The following is a 14011-nucleotide window of genomic DNA, read 5'->3' as shown; positions in this document are numbered from 1 at the left end:
AAAATATAAAAGTCTGCAGCTACACATACTGTAGCTGCTGACTTTTAATATTAGGACACTTACCTGTCCTGGAGTCCAGCGATGTCGGCACCACAGCCAATGTTTCCATTGGCTGTCGGGTGCTGCCGCCACCATCGCCGGTAAGGGAACCCAGCAGTGAAGCCTTGCGGCTTCACGGGCGGGTCCCTACTCCGCATGTGCAAAGCGCGCTGCGCATTCAGATTGGCTCAGCGGCGGGGGAAGGAGGAGGGGGCCAAACATCCAAGGGATGATGCCGCTGCGCCGTCTCCTGGAAGTGGGAAGGGTACCTGTCAAAAACAGGTACCCATTCCCCCTTCCCCCCTGAAAGGTGCCAAATGTGGCACCGGAGGGGGGGGGGGGGTGGAAGCAAATGAGTGGAAGTTCCACTTTTGAGTGGAACTGCGCTTTTAAATAGGGGATCCCACATCATTGGGGTGCGCTTTTGAGTGAGTTGCAGGTTAGGGAAAGGAACCCAATTATAAGGGAGAGTGCATAGTGTACAGAAATTTTCCTGGGGAGTACGGACAGCATAAGGGACACTGGTACAATAGAACCTTCTGGGGATCCCCATTATTGGACTAGTGCAGACTGAATGAACAGCATTATGCCAACCCTCCAGCAGAAGCCACCCTCCAGTAACAGTGTAATACAGTACTGAGAGCTAAACTGGACTGTTTTGTTCTACAGTGTACCAATTGTTCATTCATTGTGCCTGTTTCAACTCCAAATTACTAAAATGTTACTTCCAAATATGTGTGTAGTGCCTCCTGAGCAGGTACCAGAAAACGAAAGGAGGGGGCAGAGACAAGACCAGTTTCCTGCACAAGGAGAGAGAGCAGCAGTGACCGGTCTTTTTTTCGGGAAGCTCCTGCACAGAGGGAAAGTTTCACTCTGGATTACTGCACAGATCAGTAAGAAATTCTCAAAGCACACCAAGATTCAAGAAGAATACCAATGGCAAATGTATTTAGATAATATTCATTATCCTAGAGTTCAGCTTTAAAGGCAAACAAGTCTAAACTCTATTATATACTTTATAATAGCAGAGCTGTTTAGATCTTGATATCTATAACCTTTCTGTGTCTAACATTTGTAGGCCGGTACAGTCTGTTTCTCCACAGCAGGTGGCGCTTACCACAGCGGTGCTGTTGTTGGAGAGAAAGACAGGAGGAACACCTCTGTGGTTTCCTTGGTCGCTGGGGGAGCTATCCTAAATAATGCTGTAATCCCATATGACTCAAGCAGCCATCTTGAGTCAGGCAGAGCCTATTAAAGGCCCTGGCTCCTGGGTTTGATGCAAATTTAGCGAGTGGACAGGTTAGGGACAGGTATACCGCCTGTTAGGGACAGTACTAGTGTAAGGGAAAGGTTCCTGACAGGGAGGGAAAGAGTAGGGTCATCTTCCCTATTGGGTGCTGGGCAGCCAGGCCACATTCTGCTCCTCTCAACAGATGTTGTTATTCTGGCTGGAATCTGCTCTTGTCATGCTACTGGATCCATGAGTGTGCCCAGCTGGGTGGCCTTCCTACTGGGTTTGTTGTGAACTATTACTGCATGACTTCAATAAGTTTCAAAGTTTCCCTTACAACTAACTGTGTGAGTTTATGTTCCACACCACACTGCACCCCACCTACATATTGCTATCATATCTGATACCCAGATGGACTAATTTGCAAATCTGCTAATCTCCTAAATCAGAAAACATCAGGAACCTTTGTTTCATCCAACCTTCTTTGAAATCACTTGAGTTGAGCAAGATGGCATGTTTTTGAGCAGGAGAGAGCTTGTTCATCTAGCACTGGTGTAAATCACCCTATTTAAAGATCAGCATTACCATAAAGCAGAGACTGTGGTTGCAATTAGGTCCTTGTTCTCAGGGAAACTAAAAGGCCTGCAAGTAGGCAAGTGGAGGCTGGAGTATATCCTCCAACCTGAAGGTGGCACTGTACCATATCTTCAGGCTGCTAGGAGCCCACTGAAGACTAATTGCCTCCTACTATGGGTTCTAGGCAGCCATCTTGGGGAGGACAGTAATCCTATTGGAGACAGAAATCCTGCGAGCTTTAAGTATCCATCTTGACTAAGGATTCCATAAATAGTGTAAATCTACATCATTTTGTGTGCCTGCAGTGTAGTAGCAATATAAAGACAGAACCCTCCCTGTTTAGGGAAAGAGTTTAATAGGTTTTGGCGAGAGGCACCTGATGCATACCTCCCAACTTTTTGAGATGGGATTTAGGGACACCTATTAGCAAAAGGGTGTAGGCATAGGACACACCCCCTTAAAGGAGAATAACAACAACAACAAAAAGATTAGTTAAACCCACAAGGGCTTTTTTACCACTACTATTTCTTCATTTTGGCATTTGACATGTACAAATGCAGCAATTTAGAAATCGGATGAAAGGTTTGGCCGCAGGAAACACTTTTTGAATGATAAATAGTGCATTTTATATACAACAATATAGGTCAAACCAAAATTAGGGACAAATGAGGAGGAATGAGGGACAGAGGGACTTTGCTCCAAATCAGGGACAGTCCTTCGAAATCAGGGACAGTTGGGAGCTATGCCTGATGAGGAGGGAAAGAGTAGGTATTCCCATACAGGGTGGCTTCTCAGTCAGCTTCCTGGGAGCCAGATATCTGCAGGGACATTTATGAATTGCAGCGTGAACAAGCTGTAGCATCCTCCTAGGAAAGTGCTCCTTCCATGGTATGGGACTGATATTTTACTATTTGGAAAGTGCCTTGTGGATAAACAGTGCCCTCTACTGCCTAAAGAAGTGTATGATCTGCAACATATGTAGTGCTATAGCTGTAATATTATATCCCTATATAAAAAAAAAAATATATATATATATATATATATACACAAACCCAATTCCAAAAAAGTTGGGACACTGTACAAATTGTCAGTAAAAAAGGAATGGACTAATTTACAAATCTCATAAACTTATATTTTATTCACAATATAATATAGATAACATATCAAATGTTGAAAGTGAGACTTTTTGAAATGTCATGCCAAATATTGGCTCATTTTGGATTTCATGAGAGCTACAAATTCCAAAAAAGTTGGGACAGGTAGCAATAAGAGGCCATAAAAGTTAAATGTACATATAAGGAACAGTTGGAGGACCAATTTGCAACTTATTAGATCAATTGGCAACATGATTGGGCATAAAAAGAGTCTCTCGGAGTGGCAGTGTCTCTCAGAAGTCAAGATGGGCAGAGGATCACCAATTCCCCCAATGCTGCGGCGAAAAATAGTGAAGCAATATCAGAAAGGAGTTTCTCAGAGAAAAATTGCAAAGAGTTTGAAGTTATCATCATCTACAGTGCATAATATCATCCAACGATTCAGAGAATCTGGAACAATCTCTGTGCGTAAGGATCAAAGCCAGAAAACCATACTGGATGCCTGTGATCTTCGGGCCCTTAGACGGCACTGCATCACATACAGGAATGCTACTGTAATGGAAATTACAACATGGGCTCAGAAATGCTTCCAGAAAACATTGTCGGTGAACACAATCCACCGTGCCATTCGCTGTTGCCAGCTAAAACTCTATAGGCCAAAAAAGAAGCCATATCTAAACATGATCCAGAAGCGCAGGCGTTTTCTCTGGGCCAAGGCTGATTTAAAATGGACTGTGGCAAAGTGGAAAACTGTCCTGTGGTCAAAAGAATTAAAATTTTAAGTTCTTTTTGGAAAACTGGGACGCCATGTCATCCGACTAAAGAGGACAAGGACAACCCAAGTTGTTATCAGCAGCCTGCATCTCTGATGGTATGGGGTTGCATGAGTGCGTGTGGCATGGGCAGCTTACACATCTGGAAAGGCACCATTAATGCTTAAAGGTATATCCAAGTTCTAGAACAACATATGCTCCCATCCAGACGTCGTCTCTTTCAGGGAAGACCTTGCATTTTCCAACATGACAATGCCAGACCACATACTGCATCAATTACAACATCATGGCTGCATAGAAGAAGGATCCGGGTAGTGAAATGGCCAGCCTGCAGTCCAGATCTTTCACCCATAGAAAACATTTGGCGTATCATAAAGAGGAAGATGTGACAAAGAAGACCTAAGACAGTTGAGCAACTAGAAGCCTGTATTAGACAAGAATGGGACAAAATTCCTATTCCTAAACTTGAGCAACTTGTCTCCTCAGTCCCCAGACGTTTGCAGACTGTTATAAAGAGAAGAGGGGATGCCACACAGTGGTAAACATGGCCTTGTCCCAACTTTTTTGAGATGTGTTGATGCCATGAAATTTAAAATCATCTTATTTTTCCCTTAAAATTATACATTTTCTCAGTTTAAACGTTTGATATGCCATCTATGTTGTATTCTGAATAAAATATTGAATTTCGAAACTTCCACATCATTGCTTTCTGTTTTTATTCACAATTTGTACAGTGTCCCAACTTTTTTGGAATCGGGTTTGTATATATATATATATATATATATATATATATATATATATATATATATATTCTGTTTATAAAAACAGGATTCATAAACCCATATTTTATTCACAATAGAAAATAGAAAAAATATCAAATGTTTACACTGAGAAAATTAACCATTTTATAAGAAGGGTCATTTTCAAATTAATGGAAGCAACATGTACCAAAAAAGATGGGTTTTTGAAATTTGCAAATCATTGTATTCTTCACAGCATCCATCGGGTTGTACTATTGAAAAGTGCCTTGTGGATAAACAGCGTCTTCTGCCTAAAGAAGTGTATGACCTGCAACATACCATATATTGTCAAAAGTATTGGGACGCCTGCCTTTACACACACATGAACTTTAATGGCATTCCAGTCTTAGTCCGTAGGGTTCAATATTGAGTTGGCCCACCCTTTGCCGCTATCACAGCTTCAACTCTTCTGTGAAGGCTGTCCACAAGTCCTGTTTCAACATGACTGTGCACCAGTGCACAAAGCAAGGTCCATAAAGACATAGTTGAGTGAGGTTTTGGGTGGAGGAACTTGACTGGCCTGCACCTCAACCCAATAGAACACCTTTGGGATGAATTAGAGTAGAGACTGCGAGCCAGGTCTTTTCTTCCAACATCAGTGCCTGACCTCACAAATGAGCTTCTGGAAGAATGGTCAAACATTCCCATAGACACACTCCTAAACCTTGTGGACAGCCTTCCCAGAAGAGTTGAAGCTGTTTTAGCTGCAAAGAGTGGGCCAACTCAATATTGAACCCTACGGACTAAGACTGGGATGCCATTAAAGTTCATGTGTGTGTAAAGGCAGGCACCCCAATACTTTTGGTGATATAGTGTATGTGGGACCAATTGCTATAAAGTGCTTAATTTCTGTGAACATTCAATTTCTACTATATGACAAGGTTTAGATATTCAAGTGTGTTGATTCAATTGAGCAAACATCAAAAAAATCTGCATGGTGAAAAGAATGTAAAAAGTTGAGGGGGGCATTGAGAAGATGTTTTAAGGGTTAGGGGGTTTTAGTGTGTTTATCTGTTCCATGCACCTTTTGCACCAAAAATTACAAAATACATAGATGCTGTTGTATGCACTTCATTGTTTCCTGTCTGCTGCCTCATCTCTCTAGCAATCTCTAGTGATAGCAGCTGTGAAGCTCCGTGTAAGAATCATATTTTACTAGAATTATTTTTGGATACAACAACAACAGTTCCAGCCAATCAGGAATGGAGGAATGATGTTATTGTATCCAGACAGACTGACCATAAACAAACTGCAGGTCCAAATTTGGAAAGTGTAGTGGATTTTTACACTGCTATTGAGGGACTGATAGACTGCTGTGATATATGTGATGAAAAGTAAAAAAAAAGAGCTTACAATAGCCTTTATATACAGGTACTGATAGATGCTTTGCAAATTCCAAAGACTTGCTGGCAAGTTCATTTGCTCCAGTCTAATTTGGCCCTAATATGTGTTTGTATGAATGTGAGTTAGGGACCTTAGATTGTAAGCTCCTTGCCGGCAGGGATTGATGTGAATGTACAATATATATATATATATATATATATATATATATATATATATATATATATATATATATATAGGTTGAACTGGATGGACTTGTGTCTTTTTTCAGCCTCACTAACTATGTAACTATGTAACTATGTAACTATGTAAAGCACTGCATAAAATATAAAATGACAGCGCTATATGTACCTGTACCAAACAAATAAATAAATAAAAGGAAAGATTAGGGTCAGTGAGCTCTGCCACTGAACAAGAGATCAATGATCTCAGCCTTGGGTTTGCTGCCATCTAGTGTCTCTTACAAGTACTATAGGTATTAAGACTTGCATTTTATTTATCACAGTAAAGTTGTGGCTATACTCCAAAAGAGTCTCTGCACGGTTACAGAAGCTGGGAGAAACTTTGATGTTTATTACCACTAAAGTGGTCATAAGTGACAGCAAACTCATCAGTCACACTGGCAAGAAGACATTGGGAGAGAAAATAGCTCCAAACTATCTAGCTGCCCTAAACCCTAGCCTGTGCAGGAGACCTTCTATTTCTGCGGTCGCCCGATCAAAGTGATCAACAAAATCGAAATGAACAAAAATTGTCTATGGTACTGATCCTTACTATTGATCAAAGTCTACTTTCAATAGATACTGGCGATCATTTTTTTTTTTTTTTTTTTTTTTATTGATTGGTTTGTGTTGATCATATAAAATCTTGCTGGTTGCTCATGTCAGTCTACGGTTTGTGGTTAGTAAAGCAGATTTATAAACAATATTATGCAAATTCGTTTTTAGTTTTAACAGGTAAAACTGCGAAGGAGTTTTACTGAAAAATGTTTTAATAGCATTGAACATTAGTATTCATATGAAGCACTTCAAAGCCAGGACATTGGGCTGATTTAGAATCCTCACACAATAAAATGTTTGAATTTTTACTTTAATTATCTAATCATGTGCCAATAAGGTCAGTAGGGTTAGGTTTGCATATGTACGAGTCAGGAATGTGTGCTTACTCACCCACAGAAATGCTCTGCATTAGGAACTACATGGCACCCCCATGCATCAGCACCCGCTTGCGTTTCCATGCACAAAACCGCATGTTACTACAGCTTCATGCAGTTTGGAAGGGAGCACTTTTTTTAAAAAAAAACAGTCAGGGACTTCTTTACCTGGATTTGTCATGGGTACAGCGGCCCTGTACCCATGATGTGCGTGTAAAAATGCACATGCACATACAAGGTGTGCCCAGAATATAATGAAAATAAAGTTCCTACGTTGGAGAAGGGTTCTGTGAAGGAAAAAGCTGGCCAAGGTGACTTGGGGTGGGGTGCCAGGTATACCTTAGAAAAATACCTTCAAAAAACGCAAGTGAGTTTGGAAAATAACATTTTGTATAAAATTGGATAAAAGTACATCAGAAACTTTGGAAATAGTGAAGAAAGCTTACGGAGAAGCTGCGCTATCAACTGCAAAAGTGTACTGATGGCACGAGGCCTTCAAGGAAGGATGGGAAGGTGTTGAAGGTGCGCAATGATCAGGACGCCCCATTTCGTCAAAGACAGAACAGAATGTGGATGCAGTGAGGTCTGTTCTCAGCTGTGACCGATGGCTTACTATCAGAATGATTGGAGAGGAAATGGGAATTACCAAGGTGATTGTTCATGAAATCGTGACTCAGAATTTAAATATGAGAAACGTGTGTGCAAAACTTGTTTCAAAGAACTTGTCACCTGATCAGAAGGAGCACCGTCAACTTGTTTGCCAAGAGCTGTTTGCCCCTTTGGAAAGAGAGTTTGTATTTTTTTAGTTGGATGATCACGGGAGATGAATCCTGGCTGTTTGAGTACGATCCTGAGATGAAGAAACAGTTCAGAATGGCATACATCCAGGTCACCTCACCCACAAGGAAGCTCGAATGAGCAAACCAAAAGTCAAATCAATGCCCATTATTTTGGGGGTTTTTTGATTCACAGGGAATTGTCCATAAGGAACTTGTACCTACTGGTCAAACTAGTAATGTCACTGGTCCCCCCAAAAGTGTCAAAAATGTCAGTCAAGGGTCCAATCTGTCCACCGCAATGTCGCAATCCCGCAAAAAAAATTGCAGATCGCCGCCATTACTCGTTAAAAAAAAAACAATAAAAATGACATAAATCTTTCCCGTAGTTAGTAGCTGCGATAACTTTTGCGCAAACCAATCAAAATACGCTTATTGCGATTTTTTTTACCAGACATATGTAGCAGAAAACAAATTGGCCTAAAATGTTAAAAAATTTTGATTTTTACATTTTTTTGGCGGGAATTTCATACCACCAAAAGAAAGCTCTATTTGTGGGGAAAAAAAGGACATCAATTTAATTTGGGTACAGCGTCGCACGACCGCGCAATTGTCCGTTAAAGTAACGCAGTGGCGAATCGCAAAATATGGCCTGGCCAGGAATGGGGTAGAATCTTCCAGTCTTAAAGCGGTTAAAAATACGCTAATTGAGAATTTGTTTGTCAAAGACATGTAGCTAAATACATTTTGGCCTAACTATATGAAAAAATGTAATATATTGGATATTTTTTAACTGTCAAAGTAGAAAAATATTGTTATTTTTTCAAAATTGTTGCTCTTTTTTTATTAATATCGCAAAAAATGAAAAGCGCAGAGGTGATCAAATACCACCAAAAGAAAGCTCTGTTTGTGGGAAAAAAAGGACATAAATTTAGTTTGGGTAAGGCGTTGCGTGACCGCACAATTGTCAGTTAAAGTCGCGCAGTGCCAAGTTGCAAAAAGTGGCCTGGACGTAAAGCAGGAAAATCCTCCGGTGGTAAAGTGGTTAACCTTGGTTCACATCTATGCATGTTGCATGTAGTGCAGACATCGATAGACTTATGACCTAAATAAAAGTCCCAGACCCCCATTGTACATCTAGTGGTAGTAATTACATTCAATTAGACTTGTTCTGTAATGTTAAGGATGATTTGCTCATCATCCAAACAGTTACCTATAATAACGGTCACCAACATAGGGCTGGATTACCATTAAACCAAATAAGCCCATTCTTAGGGCACCAATGGAAGGGGGCACCACAGAGTTTTTCTCCTAGCTATCATGGCCTTATGATGACCATATGCGCTTTGATTTCACTATCCAAATGATGTGCAGCAGATGAATAAATAGGCCAAGGTGGAAAAATATTGATCTTTTTCTATCAATCAGCATCACTGAGATGATTTGGTTGTGAAGTACATTTTATTGCAATCGATCAGATTATGAGATTGCATAGCAAAAAGCAGAGGTGAGATCGATAAGTTTCAATTATATCTTCCAACTATTCATCAAAATTCTATTACTGATACTCATATGTGTTTTATTGATTGAATGGGTTGTACAATATGAATCAATTATTCCTATTGGGGGGGGATCGATCAGAAAAGAAATTGATCATTTATCGAAGCGTGTATGGCCACTGTTAAAGGATAAGTGAACTTTAAAATACAGTGCACTTATCTTTTTTGCCCCTTTGCCCTGAGCTGAGCAAAATTATTAACATCAAAGTGAAAGTGTTTTAAATTAAAGCATTTTGAGTAAATGTTTCATTTTTGTTAACATTGAAGTTTGAATTTGTGAACATCAATGTGAAAATTGTTAAAGTGGAATGTCATTCTCTTAGTCAACATTTTCTATTTTTAATCCTCATGCTGGTAGCATTAGTAAATAGATAAGAAAGTACATCATATTTACTTGTTTTAAACTTTTTTTTTTTACATTTCTTCAGTTACTTCCTGGTTTTTGGCCTAGGCAAATTATATCATACATCCCAGGAGTTTTCAGGAGGGGAGGAGGGGCTTTCTCAGCCTCCTGCGAGCATTACTGAGCTAAGGGAGGATGAATTACAGGAAGTAAATGCTCAAGATGGCCACTGCCAGAAATGCTAGGGGGGTGTTTTTCAAAGTGATTTCTTAACAAAATAAAGCATGGAGACATGGATAGATGGGGGGAGGTTGCTTTGAATATTCAAAATGAATTTGATAATGTTTTTTTTTTGGTTTGTGGTGCTCAGATGCAGTGCAGTTCCACTTTAACACAAGGTAAAAACAAATATAGAGTAAAAAAATTTTTTTTTAATTATCATATCTCAAAGAAGGGATATCCCTTATCATTTTTGACTATAAGGCTGCAGTTAGTTGCTTGATATTGATCCTTGCCCAATGGGTTAGGTAAATAAAAGAAGAAGTTTTTATTTTTTATTTATTTTATTTTTATTTTAAATGAAGAAGTTTTTATCTAAAGCCGAAGTGTATAGGAACTGCCCTAGAAAATTTGACAAAGTCCGGTGTGCATGGATTGATGCTGTGGGTGCCCCAGTAAACCCTGTTATTGATGCTGCGGACTAGAATTGTTGTCTAGAGTGCACTTGATATTGTCTAAAGTGTTGCTTTCCCTCCTTTCTCTCCTTTGCCCCCCCCCCTCTTCCTTTATGTCACTGTGTTACCCTCCTTCCCCTCTCCCCCCCCCCCCTCTCTTTGGCTTGTTCCCAGGAGTACATTTTACTTTATCTCTGCAATACTTGTGTTTGGTTAACTGTGCATCCTTCTTAGTCATGTATCCTGCGATACATTTTTCATGATTGCCCATGTTCTCTATTGTGTTTCCTTTTTTGTTGATGTTATTTTTTATTTTTGATTAATAAAATTACCTGTTAAAAAAAAAAAAAGTATGCATATCTCATATCCATAGGCATGTGCACAGGGTCTTCTGGGTGTGCCTGGGCACGCCCTAATCATCCCATGCAGCGCTCAGTATGGAGCACTTGCCATTCATTCACTGTCCAGTGCAGCTGAGGCTGCAGAAAAATGGACTGAGAAAGTCCCTTTCTCTGTCTCAAAAATGAGAAATAATAAAAAAATAATATTGTAAAATATTATTAAAATTATTCTAAAAAATAAAATTGTAAAAAATAAATAAAATAATAAAAATAAAAAAAGTAGTGACACTATCCACTGCCTTACTGACACCAATCTCTGCCCAACTGACACTGTCCTCTGCTCTACTGACACCGTCCACTGCTCTGCTGACAAAAGCCCCGTACACACGTACTGATCGTCGGCCGAACGATCGGCCGTCTTTTGTCTAGGGCTGTCGTGTCTGTTGAAAACTGCAAAAGACTGCACACGAATTTTGTCGGCCAACAACAGCCGACTGCAGAAGTGATGTCATGTGATGGTTAACTTTCCTTGTCTGAGCATGCCCAGTCTTGCTAATCTGCTGTCTGTCGGCCGAAATCTGTACTGACTGGCGAACAATCGGCCGTTCTGGTGACGGCCAACAAAAATTTTAATGCCTGCACGACAGATTCTGTTCGGCTGAAAATGCGCGGTCGGCTGTCGGGAGCATCATACTAACAAGCTTACAATTGGCCAATCGGTCGGCGGCCGAATATTTACGGCCGACAATCGGTACATGTGTACGGGGCTGAAGTCCACTGCTCTACTGACAAAGTCCACTGCCTTGCTGACACCGTCCATTGCTCTACTGACCAACACAATCCCATGTCCTACTGACTTGTCCACTCCTCTACTAACACCATCCTCTTCCCTACTGACAGAGTTCACTGCGCTAGTGACATTGCTCTACTGACCAACACTATCCACTGTCCTACAGGCATGTCCACTGCTCTACTGACACCATCCTCTGCCCTACTGACAAGGTCCACTGCTCTACTGACAAGGTCCATTGCTCTACTGACCAACACTATCCACTGTCCTACAGGCATGTCCATTGCTCTATTGACACCATCTATTGCTCTACTAATGGGCCATACACACTATACAATTTTCTTTAGATTTTTTCCTTCAGACTTACCAAAACCATATAATATGAGGTTAAACCTAAACACTTTCAATTTGTATGCAATCAGGCAGGCCCTTGCACTACATAGAAAAGGTAAATCTAAAGGAAATCTGACAACAAAAGTTGTATAGTGTGTATCCAGCTTAACACCATCCTCTGCCCTACTGACAAGGTCCACTGCCCTGCTGACATCGTCCATTGTTCTACTGACCAACACTATCCACTGTCCTACTGATATGTCCACTGCTCTATTGACACCATCCACTGCTCTACTGAGACCATCCTCTGCCCTACTGACACCGTCCATTGCTTTACTGACCAACACCATCCAATGTCCTACTGACATGTCCACTGCTCTATTACACAATCCACTGCTCTACTGACATGTGGGTTTGATCCTTGGGGTGCACACCCTAATGCAATAGGTTGTGCACACCTATGCTCATACGTGACTGGTCTCTGTGGAAGCTGCAAATCAATGTAATATTTCCATGCAGTAATAGCAGCAGTCTCCTGCATACCATGATGAGTGGCTTTCCTTCTGCATTGTAACCCCAGAGGGTCCCTTACACAGCACTGCCACTATTCACAAAACTCCTTGTAAGGTTTTCCATGCATACAATGCATTCTCTGATCGAACGGGATGGAGAGGAGAGGCAGTGATATTATGATCTCCACCTCGTCTAATCAAAATCATATCAAATCAAAACAGAGAAGGCTATTAACTTTGTAAGGGAATTTCCCCTGTGGCTTAGTGAATGAGGTGAAGCTCTGATGACTTACCTCATCCAATCATATGCAGGCAAAAATATATATATATTTTTTATTTATTTTCCTTGCATGGTATGGTACATTTCATTTGCAAAGTGAATTTTCACCACATTCATTAAGCTACGGGAACATTCCATTAAAAATGGCAAATTCCCCATTCGTCTTTTGCAAATCAACCTCTTAATACCTCGTCAGTTTAGTAATGGAGGAGCCCAGAAAGGGCCCCTTATTGGGCTGTGCTTAGGGCATATTGCAGTATTAATAGCCACATGGGGACTTTGGACACTGTAAGCTGGCCATACGCTATAACAGTGGTTAGAAAACTCTTTTTGGGCAAGCTGACTTGTACACATTTTTATACTGTAAAGGGAAGTTCCTGATGGCAGAACAACCAGGTATTATTTTAATCAAACCTACAGATTTAAAAAGATTGAAAACTACTACTTGAAATGAAATGAAAGCTTATCTGAGATTTAAGGATTTCTTAGAATGGCACTGACTGTTCTCCAAAATTACAACTCTGATCGCCTTAGAATGGCATTTTATCATTTGGGCCTCAAGATAAGAAACACTGAAGCACCACTTAGACAGAGGGTGAGGAGACTTTTCTTTAAAAAGCCTTTTTTTCAGTTATAGAAATTAATAGTACTGACAAGATCATATATTTATAGTGCATTAGACATATAAATTTAGGGTTGCACCGATACCGTTTCTTTATCGGCGAGTACCTATACTTTTGGTCAAGTACTCGCTGATACTGAGTACCGATACTTTGTGGTGTGATTAGTGTCAATACAAAAAAAAATTGTCGCAAATCACACTGCAAAGAATCGCATGCGAGTTGAACAGGAAGGTGGTGCGATTCCTGTCCAATTGCATGTGATTTCCCCCACTGCTCCTGTGTGCGTATAGAAAGGGAAAAGTGCCATCTAATAGGCAGTTTATTTAAAATGTTAGAATTCACAGTAAATATCTGGCCAAATGCAAAATCTGCATAGGTGTCACAGACGAAGTCTATTGAGACGAAACGTTGGCGACTCCAGACGCAACGTCCACACGCCCCTTGAATTTTTCGCCGGCCTCTACTATCTTGTTGCCTGGGACAGTTTGCGGGACGCCGCACTTCCATCCCTTGTACAACCATTTTGACAAGCCTGAATACTTATGTTACATTGTGAGTACCTTTTTTAATAAATAAGATTGTAATTTTTAAACGGGATCACGCTATGGGCCTCGCTTTCTTTTTCCTTATATATTCATTTATGATCGATGAGAAATATTGAGGAGTGTTTTTCCTGCACTGATCCCTCCACGTATCCTGAGAAGTGGTCCATTTCTGAATAAGCATCCACGTAACATCAGATCTTCAGTGGTGTTGATTAAATAGCTGGGAGA

The 14011-nt window shown here is 40.5% G+C and overlaps 1 long non-coding RNA gene across 1 annotated transcript in view; it reads left to right on the top strand.

The window, feature by feature from the left end:
- The first annotated feature begins 3828 nt into the window (after window positions 1–3828).
- LOC309556979 overlaps window positions 3829–14011 on the top strand; it is a 462428-nt gene continuing 452245 nt past the window's right edge. The window contains exon 1 of the long non-coding RNA XR_014225359.1: window positions 3829–4079. This is a non-coding gene — a long non-coding RNA (uncharacterized lncRNA). The remainder of the gene's footprint in view (window positions 4080–14011) is intronic.

This window comes from Pelophylax lessonae (genome assembly GCF_965119305.1).
Source record: "Pelophylax lessonae genome assembly, chromosome: 5".
NCBI lineage: Eukaryota > Metazoa > Chordata > Amphibia > Anura > Ranidae > Pelophylax > Pelophylax lessonae.
The sequence above is the reverse complement of the archived record's forward strand: the minus strand, read 5'-3'. Positions and strand labels throughout refer to the sequence as shown.